General features: G+C 50.8%; 1 long non-coding RNA gene across 2 annotated transcripts in view; it reads left to right on the top strand.

The window, feature by feature from the left end:
- Positions 1–3,965, top strand: part of LOC103347188 (uncharacterized) — a 64,387-nt gene extending 60,422 nt beyond the window's left edge. The window contains exon 4 of one of the 2 annotated variants that reach the window (XR_011382468.1): positions 726–3,965. This is a non-coding gene — a long non-coding RNA (uncharacterized lncRNA). The remainder of the gene's footprint in view (positions 1–725) is intronic. The other variant, XR_007913583.2, reaches the window with a different exon arrangement.
- The last annotated feature ends 226 nt before the right edge of the window (positions 3,966–4,191 follow it).

Below are 4,191 nucleotides of genomic sequence, written 5' to 3'. Positions count from 1 at the left end.
CCAGACATTACTGAGTTGCACAATGACCTAGAGTGACTTCAAAAAGGAAGCTCACATCTGCAGATCTCAAGAGCCAGGGCCTGCCGTGTGCAATTTCCTTCTCCATCTCAACAGCCCGGATTGTGAAAGAGCTGCTTGGCATATCCGGGCAGGGGTGAGGCAGGTGCAGGAGCTGCAGAAGCAGCAGCCTTGGGTGAGGGGAGGGGAGTGACTCGTGGAGCTGCCACCTGTCCCTCTTTGGCAACCTGCTCCAGGCCTCAGAGAGCCCCCGTTTTCCTCTTGTGAGAGTGACTTCACAAGCAGGCCTTGACCTTGCCTTTGTTCAGACTTGTATTTTCCACTTCCTCCCCTGGTGTCTGCCTTGTGCGTTGAGATAAATTAGGACCCCTGAGCTGTGAACACTCTTGTCACAGACCTGCGCGAGGGAGCTATTAACTTACAGTGCTTGGGGGGTAGTGGTCCACCCTCTGCCACTGCTGTCATCTTTGCTCCTGTCTTGAGTCTTGTGACTTGATCTTTTGCATCAGTTTTGCCTAATTTTGCATGCAAGCAGACCTATTTCTCCAATATCCTCCCTTGACCACCCACAGGTGCTGCTCACTTGCTCCTGCCTTTGGATACTCCTGGTAGCATCTCCTTGCATAATGTTAAATCTACAATGTCACATTTCCCAGACTGGCAAAGAAAGGTGGTTTTAAAAAATATTTATTCTCTTTTTTTGAAAGGCAGAGTTACAACAGTGGCAGAGACAGAGGAAAATCTTCCATCCACTGGCTCATTCCCCAAATGGCAGCAATGACCGGTGCTGGGCCAGGCTGAAGCCAAGAGCCAGGAGCTTCTTCCAGGTCTCCCACAAGGATGCAGGGGCCCTCCTCTGCTGTTTTCTCAGGCGTATTAGGAGGGAGCGGGATCAGAAGTGGAGCAGCTGGGACTCAAACCCAGGGTCCACTCTGGCGCACGGCTCAGGTGGGGTGGCCTTGAGGATGGGTGGCCGTGGCCAAGTCTTCTCAGGAACCACTTTCCACTGGAGGACCAGGAGCTGAGCTCTGGGGTTGCCCCACAGGTGTCCATGGCTGATGCTTTGATAGGGCTCAGTGTGACTTTGGGACATTGTAGGAAGGGCATGCAAAGAGGAAGATGTGCCCCCCACCCCCACCCAGACTCTCCTGTGGGTCTGGATCACACAGTCTGTGTTGAGGAAACCATCAGCATGTCTGTGGCTGCTGTGAATCCACTGTGGTGGCAATTGGACAACCAGGCTCACCAAGCTAAGGGGGACCTCGGTGGAGATGGCGCACTTAAAAATACCTTCAAAATGTCCTCTAGGAGTTGATTTTGACCACATCTCACCTGAGTCAATGAATAATGCATTTCTAAGGTACACTATGTCCACCTGAAAATTCTGCAGTACAACCACCGGCCAGCAGAGGTCGCAGAGGAACATGCAAAGACCTTAAAGGGGAGGCACAGAGCTGAGCAGGGACTGCCCCAACCCCTTAGCAGGCTCCCCATTGCAGCTGCCCGGACACACGTCACCCTGCTGTTCCTGATTCTGGCTCCCTGCTGGAAGTATTGCACTGTGCCGCACTGCACAGTGGGCCCCTTGGAGCCTCCACACACCAGACAGAGTGAAGGTCTGTAGTAGCCAGACGCAAAGTCCCAGTTCCCACCAGAAACAATGCTTGGGCTTTTCTCTGCACAGTTTCAGATGCAAGGTGCTAGGGCCAGAGACTCAGTGCCTGCTGCCTCAGGTTGTCACTGGGTGGTGCCTGACAACTCAAGTGACCAGGACAGGACCTGACACACTTGCACACTTCTGGTCACCATTGCTGCTTTGAAAGAGGTCGCGGGAAATGACTGGCTGGCTTTCCAGGGTTCTGTGCATAAGGAGCAACTGTGTATTGAGAAGGCCCCAAACTACAGGACAAATATGGCCAAATGCCCACCCCTCTAGCTTGGAGTGGACACTTCTCATCAAGTCCTAGAGCAGCTCCCCTGCCCCTCCATATATCAGACAAAAGGGGTTCATTTGCCTGGGGAGTCAACAAATGATTGGTCTCCCACGACAATTCAAAGGACAGCTTTATTGTGACAAGGAGATTGGAAAGTACAGCTCCCTAAAACTACTGCCTCTGTGAGAAGCCATTTTTGAGGGATTGTAGAGTGAGGGAGTGGCTGGGATAGAGGAAAAAGAGAAGCAAGAGGGCCCTACCTGCTCAAGCAACCCACAGCAGCACGCATCGTGTGTTCAAAACCCAACTCCTGCTGGGCTCTTGCAGCTCTCCTTGCTGTGAGGCCCAATCCCTGGGGGTACAGCATTGCAAGATCACCCTTCTTGGAATATTCTTGGGAAAACAAGAAAGAGAATAAATTGTTAGATGCTGTGCCCCTGCCCATGCCCATGCCTGTTGTCTAAATCCTACTCTCCGAGTTACAGATTTTTTAAGGATGTATTTATTTGAAAGGCAGAATGACAGAGAGACAGACAGGCAGACAGAAGTCTTCCATCCACTGCTTCACTCCCCCAAAAGGCCGCAATGGCTGGAGCTGTACCAGGATGAGGCGCTTCTTCCGCGTCTCACACATAGGTGTAGGGGCCCAAGGACTTGGACCATCTTCCAGCACACTCCCAGGTGCATTAGCTGGGAGCTAGATCAGAAGTGGAACAGCTGAGACTTGAACTGGCAACCATATGGGGTAGTAGCTTTCCCCACTACACCACAGCACCGGACTCTGGAGACATGTTGCTTTTTTTTCATATTTATTTATTTATTTGAAAGTCAGAGTTTCACAGAGAGGAAAGTCAGAGAGGGAGAGAGAGGACTTCCATCTGGTGGTTCACTCCCCAGTTGGCTGCAACGGCTGAAACTGTGCAGATCTAAAGCTGGGAGCAAGGAGTTTCTTCTGTGTCTCCCATATAGGTGCAGGGGCCCAAGGACAAGGGCCATCTTCTGCTTTCCCAGGCCGTAGCAGAGAGCTGGATAGGAAGTGGAGCAGCCAGGTTTTAAACCGGTGCCCACATGAGATGCCGGCGCTCAGGCCAGAGTGTTAACCCATTGCGCCACAGCGCCGGCCCGGGGAGAGCTGTTTTTTCACATTTCCCTCCCTCCCTGGAGGCAGCAACATACACTGCTCAAAACGAGGGACCGCACCCATGGTGAAATTTAAAGGAGTCCATGCAACCTGGGTCTTTCTCCAAACTTTTCTTCCAAGGGACAAATAGCTGGCAATTAAACACCAAGATTAGAAGATGTGAATCTAAAACTTGAAAATAACACATTTTCCATACACAAATACTCTACGAATGAAAGCCCTAATGGTACTTCAGATAATTTATAGCAGTAAATTAAAATCCCTAGATGAAATGAACTTAGTATTAGAAATCATAATCTCAAAAGTTACTCAAGGAGAAATGATAGTTTCTAATCAATGATAATGAGATCAGGAGGCAAAATCTCCCTATAATGAATCTATCAGAGCCGTCATTGTAAAATCCAAACGTTTAATGAAGGGCTAAGTGTAGTGTTGTACAAAATTATAGAAAATAGTAAGAAAGGTAGCATAACTAACTCCTATAATCCTAGTTTAACATGACACAACCCCCTACAATAACTACTGTCGCTCCCCATCTTCATGGGGGAACGACACAGGACCCTGCGCTGTTCTTTCGTCTGCTCGGCCCTCCCCGGGTTTGCTGCTGGTTCTTCCCGGGTTGGCTACTGTCCCTTCCACCTCCGTGGAAGGGCAGTTCCCCCTGGCCACATTCCCCACTTCCGCAGGGGAGCGGCACACCGCCGGCCGGCTCTCTCGGGGGCTGCACAGGTGTTCCTCTTAGATGTTCCCCTTAGATGTTCCTGGTGCATGCCGTCTCTCTCCTCCTTTATAATCCTCCTCCACCAATCCTAACTCGGCTGCCCACACGCCGAGTATGCTGCTCTCCTCCAATCAGGAGCAAGTCCTACAGTTTATTGGCTGAACTGGAGGCAGCTGTGTAGAAGCTGTTTTCTTCTCTCCCGGCGCCATATTGTGGGAGAGCAGATACATAGAATAAGTCTTAATTCCAGTAACTCAGTCTAGTCCGAGTTGCTCCCCACAGATCCCCCTTTCTTTTTATTTTTTGGCGTTGATACGCGCCTGTCTTCGGTGCCCCGCGGCACATACTCTGCTCTGCTTGCTAGAGTTGCCACAGGT

Source organism: Oryctolagus cuniculus, chromosome 15 (assembly GCF_964237555.1).
Source record: "Oryctolagus cuniculus chromosome 15, mOryCun1.1, whole genome shotgun sequence".
NCBI classification, from domain to species: domain Eukaryota; kingdom Metazoa; phylum Chordata; class Mammalia; order Lagomorpha; family Leporidae; genus Oryctolagus; species Oryctolagus cuniculus.
Note: the sequence above shows the minus strand (reverse complement) of the source record. Positions and strands in the feature narration are given on the sequence as shown.